This window comes from Balearica regulorum, chromosome 2 (genome assembly GCF_011004875.1).
Source record: "Balearica regulorum gibbericeps isolate bBalReg1 chromosome 2, bBalReg1.pri, whole genome shotgun sequence".
In the NCBI taxonomy this organism is placed as follows: Eukaryota; Metazoa; Chordata; class Aves; order Gruiformes; family Gruidae; genus Balearica; species Balearica regulorum.
In genome coordinates, this window is record NC_046185.1 from 79,738,637 (window position 1) to 79,752,327 (window position 13,691).

A 13,691-nucleotide genomic window follows, 5' to 3' on the forward strand; every position below is an offset into this window, starting at 1 on the left:
TATATTAAAAAAAAAAAAAAAAAAATTATAGCTTTATATGATACTGGATTAATGATGTCCTAAGAAAAGTTCTGCTGAAATCATACTTTCTCTATTTCATCTCCAGAGGTTTTAAGTCACGTGCTTTATAGCTAACTACCAATCTCATGGAAGAACAATAACAATGATGTCAATGATTAATTCTATTTCATTTTATTTTGAGAAGCTCATGGGCAAAGATGTATGAAACTAGCCTGAGATTAACCATGTTTGAAATCAAGCTACAAAATGTAACGTTATTTAATGTTACATGTTACTCTGTGCTATGTTTAAGGGCAGAGTTAAATCGGATTAGTTGGGTGAGTGAGAGGAGCGATTTTAGGCAAAGCAATTGCCAAACACTCCGGCAAGTTGTGGCTGAGGGCGTTTGGGGTCTGTACAGGACATTGCACAGTGGTATCTCGATCCCAGGCTAAGCCTCTATGTGTTGCTATAACCAAAATAAATAACGGTGTCCTAACATAATCTGGAAGTATTATGCCGAGGGTAGGGGAGAAAGAAGCAGGACAAACGCAGCCATCTGATTTAAAGAAGGCAAAAAAACCCTGCAGAGGATCCAGTCCCAGTTCCCTGCAGCCTTCCTCCCAGTACAGATGTCTTCCTCCTTTGCCCTGTGTTTTTCTGTCGTTATTATTTCTCCCTCTTACAAATTCTTGATCCCTCCTTCCAACAAAATAGAGCTGAGCATCTTAAGGGATGGCAGCATGTGAAAGCAGTGAGGTGCTGCAGTTGGAAGAGGAAGGGCTGCACAGCACCTTCAGGCTTTTGGCCAGTTTGGTGGGAAGCCAGATTTCAGCTCCTCCCTGCGGTGTCAGGATATAAGGAGTGTTAGAAAGCAGGGAGGGGGGTAGATTTCCATCTGTTTAGGTAGGAAAGCCATGGTGTAAGGGAAGGCCTGTCTTCACATTTACCCATCAAAAGCATCTTGGATAGTACATCTGTCTTTCATTATTTAGAAAAACAAAGTCAGATACTGTAAGCCCAAAGTTTAAGTTTGGTTGAAAGGAAAAAGACAGGGGGAAAACAAGGAGGGAGGAGTTAGCCTCAGTAAAACTGAGCCTTGACCTATGCTTCCATCGTAGGGAAAAGACCTCACTTGCTTCAGAATGGCAGAGTTCAAATGCTTTGTTTTCATTGCATTTTGCTTTTTCTACTCCATTGAAAACACTAGTTATTTTTGTTTAATTCATGAGAAACATGCAGAGAAAAACTTGGAAATCTCACAGTTAATTGCCTACTTGTGTTTTTTCAACCACGTCATCTATTACTCAGGAGAAACCTTCCCGGTGACCAAAAACTTTCCAGAGCAGACCAGGCAGAAGCATGGTGCATGTGAACAAGCTCCCTTTCCTGAACCAATGCTAAAGAACAAAGTGTTTGTGCAGTCTGGTACCTTGAATCCACCTTGCTTATGTGACCTTGCTGAGAGACCTATTCATCAGGTCTACACCACTTCTTCCTTCTTTCCCATTGAGATTCAGGAAAGTATTTGGCTTGCTACATTGGAGTTGAGTGAGTCCTCAGCATTCCCACCTTCATTGAGCAAAGTCATCTTCAAAGGCTGGATCATGAGGAGTCTGCCATGTTTGAATGCCATCCTCAGATGGTTCTGGTAGGGAAGTGTACTGTAAAAGAGCAGGCTGTAGCTGTGTATTCCTCCAGTAGTGCCTACCCCTGTAGCAGACACAAGACAAGTTCAGACTGAGCAGAATTTTAATTGTCTTAGGGAAAGACACCATTGCAATACTTGCTTTAAATCACAGGGAAATAAATGTCAGAGTTGCAAACTCTCTTCTGTTTTCTGTCAAATTATTGTCTCGCATTATGTGCTGTATTTAAAGGTTACACTGACTAGTATTTGTAATATCTATGAATTAGGAACAGCAGGATGAGATTCTAAATTACTTGGCTTTTGAGAGCTAGATGTTCTTCTGATGAGTTTATATTTACCATTTGTGATCAAAAGAGAGAATAAAGTAGTATTTCTCATGGTATTTGTATGATTTAGGCTTTTTATAAATGAAATGGTTTAATCTTGCAAATGCTTCGGTGATATGTTCGACACAACTATATAATATAAATAAATGTGCACTTGCATTTATAAACGTGCGAGTTGCTTTTTAGTAATTGTCTCTTTCTTTTCATTAAAGTCTCTGACACATAAGGCAGTTAAAGAAGTTGTTATATGAGCCTTAAATAAGGGCCATCTAACTTCAAGTCCCTAAAAGTAGTCAGTGTTTGGTGAAAATGATGAATTCTGGGGTACTGATTCATGTGATCTGAAAAAGCCATCCATTTCCTGATTCACCTTCATATCTCCTCCAGGAAAAAAAGAAATATTTTACAATGAATACCTGCAGTCAAACAATTTTTATGTGCATGTTTTTCTATCTTTCAGCCACTTCCCTGAACTGATACTTTCAAAATGAAGAGGAAGATAGGAGTGAGAACGAAGAATGCCTTGGAGAAATCCAGTCAAAAAGTTTGAGGAGTAGAAATAATAGGAAATATTAATAACTGTGGTCTCTTAAATAGGTCAGAATTTGGACTGAAATTATGAAAAGTTACAAACCTAAGCCATGAGCCCTATTACGTTTGTATCTAGATTCACATATTTTTAAATTAATACATAATAAAAATATTAGCATGTTTTTCCCTCTTGTTTGGATGATAATGTATTCTGCTGCCTTACACAACTTTCTTAGAGAGACTAATTTAAGTTGTAATTTTTTGGTTGTTAGCCCCAAGACATCTCCTTAAAGTAAGCCAGGGTATATATTAGCAATCTATTAGTTGCCTCTCTCTCTGCAGGTCCCTGATCATTAATACTGGATTCCTGCGTTACTGCATCACCCAGAGTACAAGTGGAATTTGGATAAAGAGTCCATATATATGACCTATCATTGCCAAATAGCCTAAAGCACAAGGTATCTAGCTCATCTAGACTTCAGGCTTTTGTGCTGGCCTTTTGGGGGATGTGCGGCTAGAGAGGATACTTGGTGTAACTCTTGGCTGCATAGAATTAGACCATGACAATTTTTAGAAGAAATCTTAACCTGCTGGGTAGTCCTTATACTTGGGCAACATTTCCATGACACCGATCTAGCATTAGGAGATCTAAATCAAGTTCACCCCGTGAAAGTGGACCTAGCAGGCAGCAAGTCGCACAGAATGGGACGTGACGGTGGAGTTGTCTGTGTACAAGAATTTCACAGTAAATTCTCTAAGTAGGCCAACCCCTAAGTCACTTTTTAAAAGTGATTTAGCTAAATAAAAGCAAACCCTGTGTGAATATTCTTGGTTTGCTTTGAGCATATCTTAGATTCACTAAAAAACACATGGAAATTAAACTGAAATGAACAACAAAAGACTAATCAGAAAAGGGTTTTCCTGTAAAGAGCCTCGCTGTCTTTAATGACAATTCATTTACCCCTGTAGTTAAAAGCAGACAGCACATTTATGTGACGAAGATCTCACTAACCCTCTGCCCTTTCACTCTCTGACTCACAGAGAACACAATAAGCTAGAAGTACTTGTCAAGATGGTTTACATAGGAAGACAGACAGTCAGGAGCTTAACAAGAGCCATGACATAATAGATTCATTTTTCCAGCTATGCACTCCCTATCAGATCAGATCATGTAGTAGCAGCAATAAAAGTAGCAAGTCCAATTCAAGAGATATTTTCCTCAGTTGCTTCTACACTGCGTTCAGTGGATGGTGTTATTTGCAGCCAGTCTTTTTAGTCTGGAATTGTTAAAAACCAAAATGCGTAACAACTTGAAAGTGGCTATAGAAGTACTATTAGGCAAAGACAAAAGAGAAAATAAGTTAAAACTAATAAGTGTTTATCCCTAAGAAACTAAAACAAAAAAAGACCAAAACCCTTCTGAATGTATTTACTTTGCTGATTTTATTTGGATTCTAAACACCCCTCCCAGTCTGGTCCTCTGTCCCATCGTTAGTCCAACTCACACCAGACTGGAGCAGTAGGAGCGTAAGGAGGTACCTACGTCAGCCTAGACTGGAAAGGAAGCCCAGCCCACAGCCCTGCAAAGTTTTTGTGCACCTCGGTTGGCACTTGTGGATTTAGCAGCTCTGTTCTGCCTGTCTCTGTTCAAGGTCAAATATGTGAGTGTCAAACATACACGAGGGAGATCCCCCTACCAAGTGTCCTTTACAAGAGCAGATGCTGTGGGCTGTGAATTAGGAACAGTGGATATTGGTCTCACATCATGCTGTTGTTAATACCCATTTGTATCTGATCACTGCCCCAAATCCCTCCCGTATGGTACACAAGTGTCTTTTTTTTTTTTTTTAAATGTTTTTCAAAAGTCACCTATAAGCAGCACCAAAAATCTGTGTTGAGCCAAATTCTCTGCAGTCACACCTTTAGCCTTCATGCAGCGCCCGGTCCCAAAGTGATGCTCAAACCAAAGGGATCCCACCATTTCCCAAACAGCTGTGAACTTTGCTGGCAAAGTATAGTGCCTCTGTTTATTGCAGGCAGTCCATTTAAAAGTCTACAGCTATTTTCTGCTATAAGTTGGGTCTTTTTTATTTAAATATGCATAAATAAGCCTGCATTGTGACGTCAGTTCAGGGTATAAGGAAGATGATGTTCCTTAATAAGCAGAAGTAGGAAGCAGTAGCATTACAGGAAGATAGAATTAATACGCACTTGGTGATCCTAAATCTAGTACTGCCTAACATTTAAGTGTTCGACTTGTTGCTCTTAGCATTCTGCTCATGTCAGATGTTTGGTGTAAGTCCCATTATTAAGTTTGTATCCCTCTTATTGCTTTCTGTAGCCTGAAATATTTGTAATGATTGAAATTATTTCAATCAGAAGTATTCAAATTTTTTTATTGTTTTTCTTTGTATTTTACTTAATAAATACTGCTCCATTAAAAATATTGTGCGTTAATTATTTGTAGTTTTGGCCGGACACATGAAAACATGTAAGAGATTTTGCTGAAGAACAGAACACCTAGCCTGAGACAGCTCCAAGAAACCAAAATTAGATTTTCCAAACCTAAAATTTCAGAAAATAAGCCTCATTCCAAAACATTTAGCAGGAGGGGAAATATCCAGATGTACTATCAAAGAGCAAGAGCCACTTTTTTTTTTTTTTTTTCAGTTAGACCCAGTTCTACTTAGATTATGAAGGGTTTTTACTATGTAATGACTTGGGTGTTTATAAAAGAGATCAGGTTAGAGGAAGAAAACTGAAAACAATGTTAACCTTGTAAGTCCACCATCATGCTTTAAACGCTACCAGAACATACCAAAAGGAGACCAAGACTGTAATGTCCACACGCCTTGAAGTACCTCTTGTCTCTAATGGACATTCTCAATTTAGAGCAGATGCTGAGAGCTTGCAAGGGGAGTGGTGTGTGCACTGATGGTGCTATATAAACAAAATAAGGCTGGTCACTGTTGGTTCTTTCATCAGCCATATGTTTACAAAGACTTTAAAGGCTAAAATTTTAAAAGTAGTTGTAGCATGACAAAACTGTTAAGGAAATAATTTGCATAAAAATGTCAGATTTCAAGCGGGTTTGGCAGCTGTGGACAGAGATTCTAATTTAAAAGACAAGGGTGAGTAAAGGAAGAAATACATAGGAGCTACATGGCTAACACGATCTTTTTTATTGTAATAATCAATTCCTTCTACTACCAAAAGGAAAGTGTTAGGACTCAGTCAACAAGTGGAAAAAACCCTTGAATTACCTCAAGAAAAAAGGAAAAAAAAATAATATTCATCCAACTGCAGCCCAAAGCCTCCATGTCTGCCAACATTCTTGTCTTCTCACAAAAATAGGCTATGCATTATGCCCCAAGGACACAGCATCTTGGGCCACAAGATAGGAACTAATTGTAAAGTTAAGGACTTTTCTGAAGAAAAATCTTTCCAAAGCCGTTCATTTTGAGCGCTTAGTAAAAGCAGATAACTAGCATAAAGGAAGAGACATGTTTGTTCCAAAGTGCGTACACGTAGGAGAAAAGCAAGCAGTCATTCAACGTTGTAGATGATTCTGGTTGTAGCACAATAAATCATCTAGCAAAAAAAAATAATCTGATACATATTCATTAGCATCGGGTTCTGGGAGAGTTTTACATAGTGATTTCTCCATGAGACAGAAGCAAATGCGATGTCATAGCAGCTGCACACAGAAGCAAGCGGTTCTGTGAAATCTGTTGACGCCTGCTTTCCCAAGGATGGGCCTTATGTCTGAATGGTGGAAACCCTCAGGTCCTCCTGCTTTCCATGTGCCGGGAAATGTGTGAACTATGCTCCCCCATCCCTCACGTTCTTGCTGCTCTCCCCGTGTCCTCCGGCCTCCTGACCTCCCAACCTAACCCCCCAGCCTGGCCGGTCACCTGGGCAGGGGACAAGTGTGATGACCAGGCTAGAGCTCGATTCTGGGTGCTGGCTGTGTGACCAGTGGACTACTGCTGAGCACGACCTACCACGCACGCTGCCTCTAAGAGGCCGCTGGGGGTGAAAAATGTGCTCTGTGGTCCAGATGGGACTGCTCAGTGATTTCAAAGATTATTAGAGATTGACTGATAGCTTAATCATCATTTTAGGCAACCAGGAAAAAAACTGAAGCTTTTTAAAATCCTGACGTTGTATTTTCATAAAGCAACTTCTTTCTTGTTTTGGTTAGGTTTGGGTTTTTTTAATTGGATATATAAGTTTTCTCAAATCAGAGCAACAAAGCAAATATTTGCATGTATACCCAAAGCATAATGAAAAACCAGCAAATAAACATGTTCTGTAATCATCTTTGCTCTTTGAATGTTTATTTAATTCACCTGATTTTCCTTTTTCTGATTTGTGGAGCACTGTTGTAAAAGGAAGGGCAGCTGGGCCTAGATATTTGTATAGGAGAGCCACACTTAGATACTCTTTTTTTTAAAAAGAAGTGCTCTCAGTAAGTCATCTCACTTGGAGGAACTAAGCACACGGCAGCTCCAAAGGACATACCAGACAGTTGATTTTGTTGCCTTTTTACTGGTTCAAGGAGTTCGGTGTGGGAACTCTTTTAGAGAGGGAACTGGAGAGATGTTCTATTCTTCGAGGCAAAAAGCGTATGAACTGGAAAACCTCTTTATGGTCATAAATGCTTTCATTCTGCTGCTGTGACCAAAAGCAATGTGAACTGATAGAATACTGCTGTCTATATAATTTCATTTCGCAACAGCTGAGGAAATGACAAGATTAACATAACTTCCAAACACTTCTCAACATTTAATGGTTGACATTCCCAGGGTCAGCAGGCATGGAGCTGCCATCAGGAATGTCTGGGCATTCCTTACAGCAGATTGTCAGAAAGAGCCTCAGCCACTTGGCTGACTCAAAAGGATCTTCCTTCCTCACGAGATGCCCTAAGAGCATCTGTAAACATTTTGAAGTTTTGATCAACAGCAAATCCTTGGCAAAGTTTTTTTTTTTTTTTTTCTGACTTTCCTGGGAGCAAGAATGGATTATATCGTTTCTAGGTTGATACAACCAAAAGTCTTTTAAGGAAATAAAGTGCCTACATTTTCTTGCACTGCAATGGGATTTGCAATTAGACAAAAACTAATAGATACTGTAAATAAATAAAGCTGAAAGTTCCAAGTTCCTGCTGTATTTAGTGACATCTTGCTGTACACTGCAAGTCTTAAAAGTGACACAGCATGGAAAAATACCCTTTAAGACTGAAACAATTACATTCTGCTTGGAACTCTTTATGCAGAAACACACAAACCAAAATTCAAATGCATATTCTGTGTAGTGAATACGACTGAAGATATCAGCAAGGAAAGTCTTCGCGGGTGGAACCACAATTGTATTATCTCATTTTAAATGATATAGCTTTCCTTCCAATTCTCTCATTCAGATCACTCATCTAAAAATACAGATAACTAACATATATCCTATGTTTGATAACTATGCAACATCAAGAGTACAGTTTTTTGATCTATTTAAGAGCACAATACTGCTGACACTGCATTGTCATCCACAAATGTCCTACCTTAGGAAACCACAGAAGAGTTTATCGCTCTCTGTGCATTTACCCAGTGGTTAGCACAACAGGACTTTGGTTTGGCTTGGATCTACTGATGGGTGTTACTGTTATATTAAAAAAAAAAGAATTATAGCAGTCCTTCTGTTTGATAGAAAGTTACACACCGTGATTTTCTGGGGAGGCTGTTACAGATAAACTCTTCAAATCTGATGGAGAAAAGCTATAGGTGTTCAGATACTATGGGCATATAGAGAGATCTGAGAATCCCGCAGCACTGCCAGGACCCAGGAATGGAGTGTCTAACTACATATAATTAAAATATCCTTAAGGGTACATTTGATTTCTCAGAAATTAATTATCTGCCAAACATACGTCTTTTCTTAGTATTTATTTTCTCCTTTTTCTTACAACTCCCTTCCCTGTACCTGAAATTAAAGTGCTGAAGGAATGAACAAGTCCTACTGATTGTTTATGTCTGGTAAGTTTATAAATGAAAACACATTTGACTAAAGCCTGTGGAAAATGTAATTTGTTATATCAGAGCAATCACTCAGCAAGTGTACAGCTGGGTTTGACGACACCAGACCCTGCTTGTTATAAAGTCAATAGCAATGGCCTCAAGGAAGGAAGGGTAACTGAAGAAAGACTGACGGCTCATGGGCTCAAACTAGTTTGGGTCTTCAGGAGCTAAACCAGAATGTTTTAACTTGTAAATGAATTACTATTCCAATGCCAAGGCAGAAGAGTGGAGACTGAATTAACGTCTCACGTCTCATTTCAAAAACATTTCCTGTCTTTTACAGAAGTCCTTTCGATTATTTCAGAATTGAGAAGAGGGAAAATGTTGTGCTATGTATGTAGATATCACTTAAAACACTTTCTAAAAGAATAATGAGAGCATAACAAGAATTAAATATTGGATTTTCAATGGAGCTTGCCATAGGCCAACTTCAATTCCATCCACTAAAAAGGAAGCAGTACACCACTTGAAAAATCCATCAATGCCCCACTTGTTTGTGTTAGTTCATTTCAAGGTGACCTTATTAGAAAAGCTCTATCTTGGAAGAACCCAAGAGCTTTGCACCAGTGTCTGGATCAAAACAGAAAAAACTTATCCCTCCAAACGTTTGTTACTGCCAGTGTAACACTGAAAGCACAGTGCAAGCATAACAGCCCCAGTGCAAACAAGGCTGACTCCCCAGGACCTCACTGAGGTGTCACCCACTGATGCTGGACCAGGAGCTCAGCCAGTGCCATTGCTCTGGAACCACTTTTTTAAGCTCTTTTCTAAACACTGGGTGAACGAGCGTATAACAGACTGCAAGTTCTTCTGTAAGTAGTAATAACAGAGGACAACATCAAACTAGAATCATAAATCCCTACAAATCTCCCCCCTATGGCACCTCCTGATCCTGTCTGGTAGCTGAAAGATCGCAGACTCTAGGCTAAGCTCAGCTCAGCTCCACAGTAGAAAGCCAAGAACAAAGAAGGAAAGCTGGAAATGTATTCATTAGTGTGGGTGCTTACTTCTATTTTGTGTTTAGGGCTGGAGGATTGCTGGTATGAAGGAAAAAGAAAGAGAAGCAGAGATTAAAAGCAAGCAGATAAGGAAAAGCAGTAAGGTACAAAAAAGTGAAGGGTAAGGAAAAGGGAAAAGGCAAAAATATGTCACCCTTCATTGTGTCAATCAAATAATAAAATGTTTTCTCAGTATTATACCTAAAATCCACCCATCCTTTCCCAAAAAATATTCAGATGGTCCCTCCACTCCGAGCTCTCAGATTCTTCACAGTAAGAGATGGAAATAGTGCAATGGTCCATCTAGACTAAGTATCTCTGATGGTCACCCGTATCAAACATTTAAGAAAAAGTTTAGCAAGGCAAATGTACAGCTGGCCATCAGTCATTTTATGACTTACAGACGTCCAGTAATACAGCATCTTAGTACGTTTATACAGTCCTTCATAAACCTATGTTTCCGTAATTTATTTAATCACTGACTTCATGCATCCACAGTATCCTAGGGTGAGGAATACCACAGCTGAGGTATGTTTTGAAAAGATGCACTTCCTTTTGTTTTGATCATCTTCCCACCTAGTTTCCATTGTCATTGTATCATAAGACATAGTGACTAGTCATTCCCTATTTGCCTTCTCCAGATCTCATACAACTCTTTGAATCTCAATTTTCTGTCTTCTCAGTCTCTTTCAGGTGGAGGGGCCTTGCTTAATTTATATAGTTCACATGGAAAGTGATTTCATAGGGCTGCTCACCTTGCCACCACTTTTTTGTATCCTTACCACTCCTGCTATATTCTTTTTGAAAGAGGAGGAATCAGAACTGCAAACAGCATCTTAGGCTTAGGTATACTACAGATTTATATAGCATTAAACCTCATACAGAAGCGATAGGAGGTTCTCTGGGTTGCTTTCTATCCTTTTCTACTAATTCCTAACATTCAGTTCTATTTTTGACCCCCACTGAAAGCTGAGCTGTTTTCATAAAAGTAGCTATTGTAACTCCAGTATCTTGTTCCTGAATGACAACAGCAAGTTCAGAACCTGTCACTGCTCATGCAAAGTCAGGGCTGTTTCCTTCTGTGTGCATCTCGTTACACTTACAGATGTGGAATTTCATCTCGCTGCTCATCATCCACTCACGCTACGTTCTGAGGCCTTTCTGCAGAATTTGTAGTTGCTCTTCATCTTTGCTACCCAAAATAACTCAGTATCATCAGCATGTGCTCAAGTGCCTCTTGCAGTACATGAAGAATAACAGATTAATTTTCATCAGATTGTATTAAACAGAAATGCTAAAATTAGTATTACAAGCACTTGAGCAAAATGCAACAGAATGCTATACCTACAAATGTAGAGAGCGTTCCACCCTGATCTTTGGCGGAATTGGAAAAAAATCCCACAAAAATTGCCAGGATTACCACCTTTACACAGAGGGTTTCATTTCCAAACAATTTTCTACAGCTTGGATTATTTCCTCGATGAACAGCATCAGAGTCCAAGAGATTATTACCAATTTAGTTCAAAATTACCATCTTGAGCCATAACTTTAAGATTCAATGATGAATACAGACAAGAACGTTTTGAGCTCAATGCTGTGAACAAAAAATACAAGCCAAAATTACAACTGGCATTCAGGAGTTTTAAACAATGGTCAGAGAGTGAGTCTAGTTATTTCTAGAGCTCTGCTACGGTTACTTAGGAACTGCAAGTAGACAGAACTGTACCAATGAAAACCATTAAGTGTGAATGCACAGCACCAGACAGCTCACAGTTTGCATCAGTGAAACTCATTTCAGCGTCTAGTTACAGTTGTAAGTGATCACCATTTAAAATATACAAGGAACATATGATTTAATGCTTTTGGTCAATATATGCTAAACATTAAAATTTCGGACACACAAATCTCCTAGATAATAGGCCGGCTAGTGTTTCCACATACCTTTTACTCATCATTTTAAACAAACAAATAATATAAGTTAATTGATATAAAAATACAATTTCCAAAGACTGCCTCAGTACTATCTGAGATAAATGAGGAAAACTAACAGGAGGGATTATGATGAAAAAAAAAGGTGGATGAAGAAATAACTCTTTTTGTGGAAAAGCTTAGTTAGATTCTTCATTTAATATGTCTCTCTGGCTTCTGAATACATTGAAAAAATTTGGAAGATATCTTTACAATCAAAAAAGAGAAACATAAGAAGATGTAAAAATGAGAAGGAAACAGAATATTGTTGAAAACAAAGAAAAGCTAGGATTAACATCCTTTCAAGGCCCCTGATTCTGTTGTGATAAATCCTATTTTCAGGGATTCAGTTAATACTGAGTATGAAAGCATGGCTGGGTCATTGCTCCCAATACATACAGTGGGTTCATAACTGTCTGCATTTCCTTTCCCTTTATTCAGAGATTTAAGAAAAGAGCTGAACAGGTAGCTACTTGGGAGATAGAAAAGAAGGAATACTGTACTCAAAGACCACATGCTTAACAAGTAGCCACAGAACAGGGCTGAGCTTTTAAGACAAATTATATCAATTTAATTCAGTGTGGCCTCTGTAGAAGAATTTTGGCTGACCAAGGTTATTCTTCACAGTAAAGGTTCCACCAATTTGCACACCACTGTTAATTTAAAAGACTATTAACACCACTATTTTAGGCTACAGAGGTTTTTCTGCATAAATATCACTTCAACAGAAAATACCTAAATATATCTGAGTCACAGTTCTTTAATATTCAAAGAATTTCTTTTTCCAGTCTTTGAAATATGGCATTACAACTTTGTATTCTATCCACCAAGTATCCTGTCAATTTTAATAAAACAAGGCATTGTATAAATTAAGCAATTCTGTTTAAGAGGAAGGCATCAAAACTTTCATATAAAATCATAGAATGGTTTGGGTTGGAAGGGACCTTAAAGACCATCTAGTTCCAACCCCCCCTGCCATGGGCAGGGACACCTTCCACTAGACCAGGTTGCCCAAAGCCCCATCCAACCTGGCCTTGAACATTGCCACGGAGGGGGCATCCACAACCTCTCTGGGCAACCTGTTCCAGTGCCTCACCACCCTCACAGTAAAGAATTTCTTTCTAACATCTAATCTAAATCGACCCTCCTTCAGCTTAAGCCCATTACCCCTTGTCCTGTCACTACACTCCCTGACAAACAGTCCCTCACCAGCTTTCCTGTAGGCCTCCTTCAGGTACTGGAAATCCGCAATTAGATCTCCCCAGAGCCTTCTCTTCTCCAGGCTGAACAGCCCCAACTCTCTCAGCCTGTCCTCATAGGAGAGGTGCTCCAGCCCTCTGATCCGCTTCGTGGCCCTCCTCTGGACTCGCTCCAACAGCTCCATGTCTCTCCTGTACTGGGGCCCCCAGAGCTGGACGCAGTACTCCAGGTGGGGTCTCACAAGAGCAGAGTAGAGGGGCAGGATGACCTCCCTCGACCTGCTGGTCACGCCTCTTTTGATGCAGCCTAGGACACGGTTGGCTTTCCGGGCTGCAAGCACACACTGCCGGCTCATGTTGAGCTTCTCATCAATCAATACCCCCAAGTCCTTCTCCTCAGGGCTGCTTTCAATCCATTCCTCGCCCAGCCTATAGTCGTGTTTGGGATTGCCCCGACCCACGTGCAGGACCTTGCACTTGGCCTTGTTGAACTTCATGCAGTTCGCACGGGCCCAGCTCTCAAGCCTGTCAAGGTCCCTCTGGGTGGCATCCCTTCCCTCCAGTGTGTCGACCACACCACACAGCTTGGTGTCGTCGGCAAACTTGCTGAGGGTGCACTCGATCCCATTGCCCGTGTCGCCGATAAAGATGTTGAACAGTGCCGGTCCCAGTACCGACCCCGGAGGAACACCACTCGTCACCGTTCTCCACATGGACATTGAGCCGTTGACCACAACTCTGAATGCGACCATCCAGCCAATTCCTTATCCACCGCGTGGTCCATCCATCGAACCCATGTCTCTCCAATTTAGAGACAAGGATGTCATGCGGGACAGTGTCAAATGCCTTGCACAAGTCCAGGTAGGTGACGTCAGTGGCCTTTCCCTTATCCACCAATGCTGTAACCCCATCATAGAAGGCCACCAAATTTCTCAGGCACAATTTGT

At 40.0% G+C, this 13,691-nt stretch overlaps 1 non-coding gene across 1 annotated transcript; it reads left to right on the top strand.

Annotated features, from left to right (window-relative positions):
• Positions 1–2,279: 2,279 nt before the first annotated feature.
• Positions 2,280–2,348, top strand: LOC142600858 (small nucleolar RNA SNORD123). Its single transcript, XR_012834382.1, has one exon. It is a non-coding gene; the product is annotated as a small nucleolar RNA SNORD123 (small nucleolar RNA).
• The last annotated feature ends 11,343 nt before the right edge of the window (positions 2,349–13,691 follow it).